Source organism: Salvia hispanica, chromosome 1, assembly GCF_023119035.1.
Source record: "Salvia hispanica cultivar TCC Black 2014 chromosome 1, UniMelb_Shisp_WGS_1.0, whole genome shotgun sequence".
NCBI lineage: Eukaryota > Viridiplantae > Streptophyta > Magnoliopsida > Lamiales > Lamiaceae > Salvia > Salvia hispanica.
Window position 1 is genome coordinate 249,925 of NC_062965.1, and position 12,398 is coordinate 262,322.

General features: G+C 40.6%; 1 protein-coding gene across 1 annotated transcript in view; it reads right to left on the reverse strand.

The window, feature by feature from the left end:
• LOC125201000 (putative disease resistance protein RGA3) overlaps positions 1–10,967 on the reverse strand; it is a 44,758-nt gene extending 33,791 nt beyond the window's left edge. The window contains exon 1 of the mRNA XM_048098859.1: positions 10,865–10,967. The gene's annotated coding sequence lies outside the window, so the exon portion shown is untranslated. The remainder of the gene's footprint in view (positions 1–10,864) is intronic.
• Between the last annotated feature and the right edge of the window lie 1,431 nt (positions 10,968–12,398).

A 12,398-nucleotide genomic window follows, 5' to 3' on the forward strand; every position in this document is an offset into this window, starting at 1 on the left:
GAAGAGCACATCATCATTCCACCCGATGGACCTACACTCATGCCTTTGAGACCAGAAGCGACCATCGTGAAAGGGTGCAACCAATTGGAGCATGCAAAGTCTACCAGCAAGCTGCCCGATCCAGGTGAACTGCCCAGTCTGAGCGTAAAGGAGGAATTGGTGCCGTCAGAAGTTTGGTCACCAAAATTGGAGTTGAAGCTGCTGCCCACCAACCTCAAGCATGTCTTTGTTGGGGAAAGTGACATTCTCCCTGTTATCATCGATAGTGATATGGAAAATGGCCAAGGTGAGAAGTTGATCAAAGAGTTGAAGAGTCCCAACTTTCTTGAAGCTGAGTTTTTGCAAGATATGTATCCATTACCCTCCATTGATGAAAAATTTGAGCTTGAAGAACTTAGTGAATGCAAGTTGTTCAGCACTCAAGGGCTTAGTGATGAGGAGATAGAGGCTGAAATAATGACTTGGTGCAAGAAGAGGAATCACACAAACCCACCTGAGAGATGTAAACTATTTGATCCTAAGGAACTGCCCAGACAGAATGAACTGCCTAGTCCAAGCGTGGAGGAAGAGTTGCTACTGTTGGAGATTCATCCGCCTAAATTGGATCTGAATGCATTTCCTTCCGGCCTCAAATCTTTGGGCTCAAATGAGACCATTACCACGATCAGTAGCCTAGACAAGAGCCAAGAAGATGAGCTGATCAAAGGTTTGAAGAGGAATAAGGAGGTGACCGGTTGGACTTCGGCCGACGACATCATGTGTATAAGTCCCGATGTTTGCATGGTTTACATGAGTTCAGAGAAGGGCTCCAAACTCTACAGAGATCCTAAGAGGAAATTGAATGCTTCTACTTGGAAGGATTGGAATGCAAGGTTCGATGATGCATTTCCAAACGTACACTCGTGTGCTGCCCAGTTTGTTGAACAGGGCAGTCTGGATGCCACAGTGAATAAAGTAGCAGAAGCTGAAGGAGCCGTCGAGCTAACACATGAGCCTGAGATTGAAACCAAAGGAGGCAGCTGCACTATCTCTAGCACCACCTGTCACATCAGCCTGTACCCCCCGCTTTGTGCGGGGGAGGTGATTTCTATCCATCCCTCTCTTTTAATTGTTGTATATATGTGTTATGTGTGTGATGTATGTGTTTGCTTTAAAGTGTTTGTAATTGTGGCCTTGTCGGCCTTGTTTTGTATATATTGTGGCCTTGTCGGCCTTGATGCATGCTTTGTGGCCTTGCCGGCCTTCGTGATTGTTATGTGTTGTTAGTAATCTTTCTCTAAACACTTGGTCTACTTGTTCTCGAGCAAGCAATGCCCAAGTGTGAGGAGGTGGGATTCTTGTGTGTCGTTCTTGGTTTTCGAAGTTTTATGTGATTTGTTTCCTTTTCCAACATTTCAACCAAACTTGCTTGAGGGCAAGCAAGGTCCAAGTGTTCGGAGGGGGTTTGTTTTGTTTTTTGGTCGTGTTGTATTGTACCGTTTTTGTAAAGTGCGTGTTTTATCTTTTTCCCAAGCCTTGATGCATGATTTGGTAATGATCCCCCTATTGAATCGTAGCAAAAAAAAAAATACTTGTTGAATTGTAAAAAAAAAAAATGACTTGCTTTGTTTTGAAAAATTTACTTCAAGAACTTGTGGTTTTGATTGAATGAAGTTGAGTACGATGGAAATGTGAAGCACTATCACTTGCATAAAAACCCACAAATGGTAAGGTTCAAAGCCTCAAAGTAGAACACTTTCTACATGTGTTTCGAGCGTTGAATGACATTGCATTGCATGATAGTTGATATCGCTTGGTCACTATGGCATAGATAGAGGGCACTAGGAAAAGCCAAATTGAGCCTTATTCTTTGTGATTACATCAACCAAAAAGAGCTACCCCTAGTTGCCACTTTGAAACCTTGAGCCTACATTTCTTTCTAAGTTAGAAAATGGTTTCCTTCTTGTGCAAAATAAATGTTCTTAGTTGCTTCTACATGATCACCAACTTTTGGAAAAGAGATAGCATTTGTGAATATCCAAATAAATCTGCCTCCCCCCACCAAAAAAAAGAAAAAAACAGTGGCTGTTATGAAAAGAAAAAAAAAGGGAAGAAAAAAGAAGGAAAAAGAAAAGAAAAAAAAAGGAAAAAACAAGGAAGCAAAACAAAGAGAAAATGGAAATGGCAAAGGAAAGAGTGGGAAGGTAGATCAAAGAGAAGGAAGATGCAGATCCAAGAAGAAAAAAAAAAAGAAGACAAAGAAGAAAATAAAGTGCTTCTCTAGTTTTGGTTTGATCGTGGGTGATTGTGTTTGGAGTTTCTAAGTATCCCTTTGGAGAATAAACACAAGTTTTTGTTGTACTACACTCAATAGCTTAGGACCCCTAGGATCTAACCGACAATATTAAATGGTCCCAAGCCCCATTACATCCCGTAAAAGACCCTCTTGAGCTACATGTGATAAAGTGATATCTCCTTGATTGCATTTTCATTATTATTAATGAGAGAATTGTCCTTACATTTTGAGAGGGTCAGGGAGTGAATCTTTTGCTTGTGGTATGTGCTTAGCTATCTTGATGAGACCGACGGTTGGAACCACATTGTTCGATGAAGAAAATTATGTTTTAAAAAATTATGTTTTAAAAATCTGTTTTGAGCTTGATTCTTGGGGTTATCATTATGCTTTTCGTACAACTTGCTTGGTATGTCTTTCGTGTGTATCTTGAGTCGTTGTGTGTGTTTGTCTTGTAAATGTCTTTGTGTTTTGTGTTTGTTTAATTTAGTGTGTGTGTTTAGAAAGTAGAGGGGAGTGACTAAAACTAGCAATTGAGTGAAAAGTCCAACCACATACTTGGGACAAGTATGATCCAAGTGTGAGGAGGTTTGATAGGCTAGTTTTCGTCACTCGGAATTGATCACTATTTGCACTATATGTTGAATATTTGCATGAAAAAAGATGCTATTTGGCAGGGAATGTAGCATTAAGTTGGAAAGCTGCTTAATGAAGGCATGAAGAGGAAAACATGCAAGAAAGAGGGCAAAATGACAAGGAATGGAAGAAAGTGGAGGAAGAAGGCAAAGAAGACTCAAACTGCCCAAGCTGTTGGACTGGCCAGTTTGAACCTGACGGGAAAATGACTAAAGCCACTTCCACACACTTATCAAGAATATATCCCACTTGCTACACACGCCCATTTCTTCCACTGGAGAGTAAAAAAGAAGGGGAATATCTTTTATTGGATATATGTATTAAAAAGACTTAGTCACCAACAACTAGAACTTTATCACTTAGCTTTAGTTTAGGTTTAGTTTATTCTCTCTCTAGAAAACTTTTCTCTCTTCCTTAAGAAGAGAGATTTCAACTTCAAGGCTGCCAAGATCATTGTTCACCATGGGTTGAAGTAGTAGTAATTTAGTAGTAGTGTTTGCTTTCTCTAGTTAGCTTGTTCTTAACTTTGTAGTACTTTTGCTCCTTTCTAAATCTTAGTTGTTGTTGTTGTTGGACTTGTTTTAAAAGCTCATTTCCAGTAGTAATTCTGTTAGTGTTTGTGTATTTAATGTGTTTTAAAGTTTAGCTCTTGTTTATATCCGGTTTAGCTTGTTGTTTAGTTCTAGTGTTGGTTATGTTCTTGTTTAGTTAAAACCTTTTTCAAGCTTTTAAAATCAGTTTCTCTTCACCATGTTTAAGTGTTCTTGAAGCTTCTTTCTATCATGTTTAAGTGCTTTAATTTTCAGATTTTCATTTGGTGTTTTCAATGCATGTTTAGGTAGTTTAATTGATGATTTTATGTTTCTCTTGCATATTTAATTATTTAGCAGCCAAATAGTCATTCCTCTCACTTATTTTCGTGCCCTTAGTGTAGGAGCCATGATCAGCTTTTAGGAGTTAAGTTAGAGATCCATTAGTTAGAAACTTTTACCCACTAGTTTTAACCATTGGACAATAGCCTTAAGGGAACACAAGTACCATCACCTTTCACCTTTTAGCTCTCCCATCTAATATGTCTTTTAGGATCAGATTTATAACTCTCTTTCCTCCTTTTCATTTCAACTTTTAGTCACATTAGTTAGGAATTTAAAGTTCACCTTTTGAACATGTCACTTTCCTAGTTTCTAGCTTTCTTTAGGAGTTAACACTTAGTAGTTTATCTTCCTTAGCTTTTAACTTAGTTCCTTTTGCTTTCAGAACTTAGGATGCTCATGCAAGTTGCTGCTCTCTTTTCATTTCCGAAATGTTCTTATTTTCGCCACTGCTAAGTTGCCCAGTTTACCAACTTGCCCAGTCTGCGTTTCAGTTTAATTGCTTTCGTTTACTTGCATGTTATTTGCATGTTTAGTTCCCAATCTTAGCTTAAGTGTTATTTACATTTCGTAGTTCAGTTCCCACCCCCAATTTAAAGCGTGGCGGCATCGCCAAAACCTTTCTTAAGTGTGGAAACGCATAACGGATGCTACCGTTCCTCGTGGGTTCGACACCCTAACTTACCATATACTAATTAATAGTATTTTGGAAAGTGGGAACTTATAAATCTTGTTGAATAGGAAGGGACACGCGCCTACGACACGTGTGCAAAAATCCCGTCCTCTCAAATGGCGCCGTTGCCGGGGAACGGTGTTGTTATCTTGTTATGTTTTTCTACACTTATTGTATATAGCTTTTGACTTGTTTTCCTTTTGTTGTTGTTTTTTCTCTTTTATTTTATTTTATTTTTAGTTTATGAGCAGGTCCTCTTCTCAAGGTTGTTGTTCGATATTGGAATTTACAAGACGACGAAGAGGCTGCGTGAGGAAGCTGGATTGAGAAGATAAGCAGGGCAGTTCATCTAATTGTCCAGTTCAACATACTGCCCAGCTTGTCTAGTCAGAAAGTTTGGAGGAAACCAATTCAAGAGACAATGATGAGAGCGGTGCGAAATTAAAGGGCTTCATGGATCATTTCACAGACCCTTACGATCATGGCTGGGGTGATTACTCCTATTTTGAATGGACCAATCCAAACCAACAATATCAAGGTCCACCACCACAAGTACATCACCAAGCTTTCCAAGGGTCAGACGAAAATTATGCTTATTGGCCTCCAGATCAAAGTGCTTTCCCTCCGTGTTTCCAGCCACAAGAACTAGGCCGATATCAATCAAATCATCCGCCAATGCCACCAAAGTACTTAGAAGAAATGATGGAGGATCTAATCACATCCCAACAACTCATGCAAAACAGTTTGCAAGCCAATTATAATGTGGTACATGAGATGCATGACAAACAATATGAGCAAATGATTAGTCTTGATCATCTTGCACGCCAAATGACACAATTGGCGACTTCCATCAATGATATGCGTGGGAATGGTGGAGGAATTTCACCTCAAGTGCAACCACCAAGGAAGGAGACCCTTAATCATATTACCTTTAAGTTTGGGAAAGAGTTGAAAGCTTCATTCGACAATGACTCAAACAGAGGACCCGGGGAAACATTGGAACAGGGGCCCAGATTGCCCAGTGCAACACACTGCCCAAGTCAGGTCCACAGGATGATCGGGTCGCCGTGATGGAAGAAACCGCAGGGGTTCTTATTGGGACCCGCCGGGAGGTCGCCAACCTCGCCACCAGTCAAACGGTTATGATCAACAGTTTAATCGTTCAGCTTCTTGGTGGGATCCACCCCAACGTTTCCAACCGCAGACGTCCAGGTATGATAAACCCCAACGTGTAATGATGCACCTCCTCGTTTCGATGGTTCGGATGCTACAAATTGGATTTCTAGAGTGGAATATTATTTCAATCATCTTATGATGCCTGATGCCCACCGATTACATTACGCCGACATGTTATTTGATCCCCCCGCCGCAGATTGGTTTTCAACTACTGCGCAACAATGATTTTGTCACATGGCAAGAATTTTTTAAGGATGTGTGCCACAGATTCGAACCACAGAGTTTTCAGCACTATTTTTGTCTAATTGCAAAATTGATGCAGACCGGGATAGTGTTGGAGTACCGTGACACTTTCAAAAAGTATCTCAATCGAATTCAAGGGATCCCTGAATCGGAACTGTTCACCCTATTTGTCGCCAGCCTTAAGCCGGACAGGAGCGCGTGAGGCTTTACCGGCCGTCCTCTCTGGCAGCTGTGATGGCCCTATCTCTGGAGTTGGCCAGCACGCAACCCGAGTGACCGCATCAGTTTCAATCGTCAACGACCACGCGTCGCACATGGAAGCAGCGTGAAGGGGAAGGACATATCAATTTCTTGCCCGCCGAGAATTCGGCTCTGTCGTCCACCATCGGACAGCAACCAGCGATCACGGGCCGGAATGGAGAGCAGCCGAGAGTTCCCGCTATCAGGGTCTCACTGGCTGAAAAGTTCAAACGCTCACGAAAGAGCCTTTGTTGGCATTGTCAGGAGAAGTAGGTTATGAGCTTTATGTAGGGGTTTTGGAGGAATATAAACCGAATGAAGTTGTTGACATAAATGTTTCTCACATCCATTCTATGAACAGAGATCATCGCTCACGACCCCTCAAGGTGGTTGGATTAGTTCAAGATATAGAGATTTGCATTCTCATTGACACCGGAAGTGATAAAGACTTCTTACACCCAGCCGTGGAAGAGAAGTTACATCTACATTATCACTCATTCGATCGTTCCGAGTATTCATCGGAAATGGCGAGACATTGCTTTGCACCCATGTGTCAAAGTGAACTAAAATGGAGATGCAAAGGCACGATTTTCTGGGTAGACCATCATATTTGGCATATACATGGTCCTGACATCGTCTTAGGTATGGATTGGCTCGAGTCTTTGGGGAAGGTGACCGCGGATTTCGCAGGAAAGACCTTGGAGTTCACACGAGGTGATAAACCTATTGTGCTCAGAGGAATCCACCCACCGCCTCGCTGGGTGGGCTTTTTTTCACTAGCATCAATGCTCCCTTCACCTGAAACACTTGACTTTATGAGATTTTGTTATTAGACCCGGAAGTGCAGGCGCTAGGTCCGGAAGGGCGCGAGGAGTTTCCGGCCAACCTGCCACACAGGGGGTGTATGACGTTTTGGAACGGTTTCAGCCTGTGTTCACCATGCCCGAGGGTATACCCTCACAGTGGCCATATGATCGCCGAGTTCATCTTCTACCAGACACTCGCCCTGTGAATGTAGGGCCCTACCGCTACCCGTATTTTCAGAAGAACGAAATCGAACGTCAAGTCCGTGAAATGTTGGAACAAGAAATAATCTAACGAAGCAATAGTCCTTTTTCTTCGCTAGTTCTCCTTATTCGCAAGAAAGATGACACTTTTTTGCTTCTGTATAGATTATCGGGCTTTAAACAACGCGAAAGTGCCTGATCACTTTCCTATACCAACAGCGGACGAACTCTTTGATGAATTGGGCAAGGCGCGGGTATTCACAAAGTTAGATCTTCGTTCCGGGTACCACCACATCAGGATGCATGCGGATGATGCATTCAAAACGACCTTCCATACTCATGATGGGCACTTTGAATTTTTAGTCATGTCGTTCGGTCTAACGAATGCCCCATCAACCTTCCAAGCGGCTATGAACGCAATTTTTCAACCATTATTGCGGAAATTTGTTATCGTATTCTTCGATGATATTCTTGTCTATAGCCCAACATAGGAACTTCACAGCCAGCACTTGGCCGAAGTGCTAACCGTCCTCCACGAGAGCAGGTTCTTTGTTAAATTATCTAAATGTGCCTTTCGCAATTCGACCGTTGAATATCTGGGCCACTTAATTGGCAATGGGTTGTTGAAAGCGGACCCAGCCAAGATAGTATCTATGACGGCATGGCCGACACCGAGGAATGTGAAACAGCTTTGCGATTTTTTGGGGTTGACGGAATATTATCGCCGCTTCATTGCTCGATACACATTCATAGCAGCTCCATTGACCAACTTGCTGAAAAAGGACGTCTTTGAGTGGTCCGTCGCGACGGAGGTGATCTTCAGAGACCTCAAGGCAGCGATGACCTCAGCCCTGGTACTATGCTTACCAAATTTTGATTGCACCTTTTGCATTGAGACGGATGCCTCGGACATGGGCATTGGAACTGTTTTGCTTCAAGACAGTCATCCTATCACATTTTTTAGCAAAAAATTGGGACATCGCCTCTGTGTTGCGTCAACCACAAAGAGTTGTACGCAATTGTACAGGCGGTCCAGAAGTGGCGCCAGTATTTGTTGGGTCGGGAATTCGTTATTCGGACCGACCAAAAGAGTTTGAAGGAGCTGTTACTACAGGTTGTCCAAACGCCAGATCAGCAGTTGTATGTTCGTAAGCTTATGAGCTACAAATTTAATATCGAATACAAGAAGGGAAGCACGAATAAAGCGGCTGATGCCTTGTCACGTCGCGAGGATCCCTTATCCGAAGCAGCAGCCGCGCGCAATTGCGCCCTTCGACAGCAGCCAGCCAGCCGATCCCACAACTGATAGACATGTTGCGTCGTGACACTATGTCTTCCCCAGAGATGAGGGAACTGACTGCGTGATTCACTTGGATTTTATGTGGTTTTAGAGGATAGTTTTAATTGGTTTTGATAGTATATTGTGTATTTTGAGACATGGTTATAGTTATTTCTCTATGTTATTGGTGTTTTGACGATTTTGTGAAGAATGTGTAGAAAAAGGGTAGCTTAAATGGCGAAAGGAGGCATCCGGGATGAAAAAAGACAGATCGCTAGCTTCGCCAATCTCCATTTCGTGCATAACTATAAGCTCTATTTCAGATTTTCTTTGTTGGTTCTTTCCCGAGATGATTAGGAGGTCGAACCAACCCTAAGGTCCTTAGACTTATAAATAGGGCACTTGTTCATAAACTTAACATGAATAAGAATTATCTTTTGCCCAAATATCGCGTTGCTCAAGTTACAAACCCTAGGAACCACGTTGCAAGACGGGAATAACGCCCGTGCACAACCGATCCTGCTCTTCCGCCGACCCTACTAAGGGCACCAGAACTATTCTCGGCCGCCGGCCGACATTGAGGGAAACCCTCTAACACATACAAAGATCACGGCCCATGCATTTTGATGTTTCAAGAGTCAAACATTTCACTCGACCAGGTGAAAGGAGTCCATAACATTTCACCCGACTGAGTGAAACGTCACATATCATGACACGTGACGGTGTTTTTCCACTTTCGGGCGATTCTATGTAGGTTCCCAAATTAGGAAACTTTTTTTGAAATTCCAGTTCTGGGAAAAACGCGTAACCATTTTGCAGGTTTTTTTAAAAACGCAAACGGACTACGCGTATTTAAACACGCGAAACAACAACGCGTGTTCTATCTAAAACTCAAGCAAATTAAACATAAGTTTATTGTTGCACAATTTGTTAAAGCCGTCACCAGTTTTTTTTGAGGGTGCAGGGTCGGACCCTAACTCCACCTAATTTTACTTATACACACAAATATCAATAATGTTATTAATTTAAAATATTTACCGTCAATATCATTCAAACTCATTTTGGAAACTATTTTTTTTCAGATATTTTGAATATTTATTTATATTTATCTATATTTATTTATTTATAGGATTATCTATATTTATTTCTTTAGTGAAAAATAACAAATTTTCATGTATATGAGATCAGTTATACACACCATTCATCTCGCCCTAAGTGTTACATATTCCTTTTTTTTACGGTCTCAACCTAAGTGTGACGTTTTCTTTTTTGGCAACAATCAACTCACTCTTCTCTCCAACTTTATCCTCTTATCTTTCGTACTTTATCTTCTATCTTACTTTATTCTCTGTTTCTCTTTCTTACTCTTTCCTCTTATACTTTTTTTATCGCTTTTTCTTTCTTACTTTACTCTGTCTCTTACTTTACTATTAATACTAAACATCACTACCTAAATTCCTGGCCAAAATAGAAACGTCTCGCTAAGGCCAGGGCGGAGGGAGTATATGATAATTTATAAAATAAATTAAGTTGTACGTTATAAATAAAATTGCAAAATAATTATTACTTCTGTTTCTTTACCCATCTTGGTAAAGTTTCATTTGAAATTATTTTGTACATATTTATTTTTCAAATATATTTTTAATAATTTACATTTATTAGAAAGATGTAAATTTATTTTATTGAGTGTACAAAAATAACAAATTCTCATTTAAAGTTAGTTGAAAATATTCTAAACAATTTTCATTTTTTAGAAATATCCAAATTTATTTTCTTCAGTGATAACAGCAAAACATAAAATTTTAAATTTATATGATTAACATAATAGTAAAATAATTTAGAGTAAAAGGAAGAAAATAATCCCTTTAGTTATGTGGAAAAAATTGATGGAGGAGGGACCACAGTCTCACATAAAACAAATGAGTCCTTAACCAACTCACCAATAGTGTAATTTCAGGTTTTTGTCTAAGACTAAGTATTCAACACGAAAGCAAAATTTGCTTTCAAACGCGCGTAGCTGTTTCGGGTGTTTAAGCAAGCGCCGGTCACATTTTTAAACACGCGAAACAGATATACGTTTTTTCCAATGTTAAAATTCTAATATCTTGTCCCACATCGGCTTGGTGATGATCCTATCTCTTCTATATAAGTGTGGATAACCCTCCCCCTTATGAGGCCTTTTAAGGGGTGAGTGGCCCATTTCTAATATCCAAAGCCGGAATTTAAAAAAAGGTTCTCATAGGAGAACCTATATTGTAGAGTCCCCCCAAAGTGGAAAAACCGACACTTGACATCTATCAAGAGTGTAATAAGCCTAGAGCAAAAGTAAGATTTTTCCAACTTATGGCATTTATATTAATCAAATGACAAATCAACAGCATAAATCCATTTAAAGACAAACTAAATAAAATATCACAAACCAGCAAAAGTAAAAAAGGCCAAGATCGCTCAATGAATGGGACATACCTTAGAGTTCTTCTCAATATCTTTTCTTCTTCCTCTTTGCTTCTGCAGATGAATATTGTGAATAGGCAATGAAATTAGTTTCCTCCTTCTTGCACATGTAATATTGATTAGATTGAATTAAATAATATATTTGGCATTGGTTAGTTGAATCGTTTGACAGTGCCAAGATTCCCAGCTGTCATTACCACATAATTAAACATAAATTAATTAGTAGGTAATCAGTGTCTTAATTGTCAACTATGGTGACAGTTTTTAATTACAAGATGCTCCAGTTATTGCTCCCTAACGTGCTATTTAGAACAATGTAAATGTCAAACCTTGAGATCAACTAGATCTACAGATATTTAAGTATATAACCTTATGGTACATCCAATTTTTGAAGTCATGAAATAAGACTCCAACATAAATGTTAGAAGATATCGCATGATATTAGGGAATTGATATGAGAATATATTGTGCCCAAAATAGAGGAGTAATTATTGTGAATTAGGTTTACCATGTATAGATATTGTGTAGCCTATATATGTGCTTGTAAATTCTCCATTCTACATCATCGAATAAGAAGTATCTCTTCTACCAACTCTTTGTTTTAACATGGCCTCAGAGCAGATCGATCTTGGCTCAGAAAATTCTCATCATAGCCGATAATACCTTTCCTGACCTTTTCAAACAAAAAAAAACCGACCCTACAACCAAGATGTCAGATACAGAAGACACAAAAGTCGATCCAGAACAGATATTAAGTCTGAGAAATAGCAAAAACATCACTATTACATTCAAGTTGAATGGAAGAAATTACCCTCTTTGGTCTCGATTGATCAAAGTAAAGATTGGAGGCCGAGGACCCTATTCATACATCAGAAACGAGCCCTCGGAACCAGGAAGCAAAGGGTTCGATGTGTGGGAGGAAAATGACTTGGTGGTTTTTTCGTGGATCGTCGACAACATCGAAGACGACATTATCGCCGATTTCGCACACCACCAAACATCCAAGGCGCTGTGGGACAGCTTGGCGGTGACTTTCGAGAGCAAAGCAGACAAATACCTCATATATGACCTGGAAGAACAAGCAATATACATCAAACAAGGGAACCTTGATCTAGAGACATATTACCGAAAGATTCACGGTATGTGGATCAATATCGATCGGTGCCAGAAGCAACCGATTAACTGTTGCGACAAAGGGATCGACCAATTCCGCGTGCATTCAAGCGAGAAGCGGTTGATTAAATTCTTGACAGGATTGAATCAGGAGTATAATTCGATTCGGAGGGAGATATTGAAGGAGGAACCGACCCCATCAGTGGAGGCTGCCTACGGAATGGTGAAGAAGGAGGCGGCTCGACGTCACATCATGCCACCGGCGTCCTCTTCACCCACCGGAGAAGCCATCGGACGAACCGATTCATCATTTGGGGGGGAGATCGGACATGGTTTCGTTGCCCAAAACCAACGCCCACCAAACCGGAATGCACCACCACCGCCGTCGCGCCCCGCCGCTACCAACCGATCAGGAAATCGCCCGGATACATCC